Genomic DNA, 211 nt, shown 5'->3' with positions numbered 1-211 from the left:
ATTTAGATTCAATTAAAATATCAAAACAAATAAAAATATAAATTCAAATTTTGTATTTTAGTTCAAATTCTAAAAATCTACATTTTTTCGAATTTATAAATTCAAAATGAAACAATAAATAATTTTAAAAAATTATTCTTTGACTCATTAGCATCTAAAGAGTCATAAATGAGACTTTTAATGTTGAAAAAGTTAATATAAAGTATAGCTC

Source organism: Arachis ipaensis, chromosome B02 (genome assembly GCF_000816755.2).
Source record: "Arachis ipaensis cultivar K30076 chromosome B02, Araip1.1, whole genome shotgun sequence".
Taxonomy (NCBI): domain Eukaryota; kingdom Viridiplantae; phylum Streptophyta; class Magnoliopsida; order Fabales; family Fabaceae; genus Arachis; species Arachis ipaensis.
Note: the sequence above shows the minus strand (reverse complement) of the source record.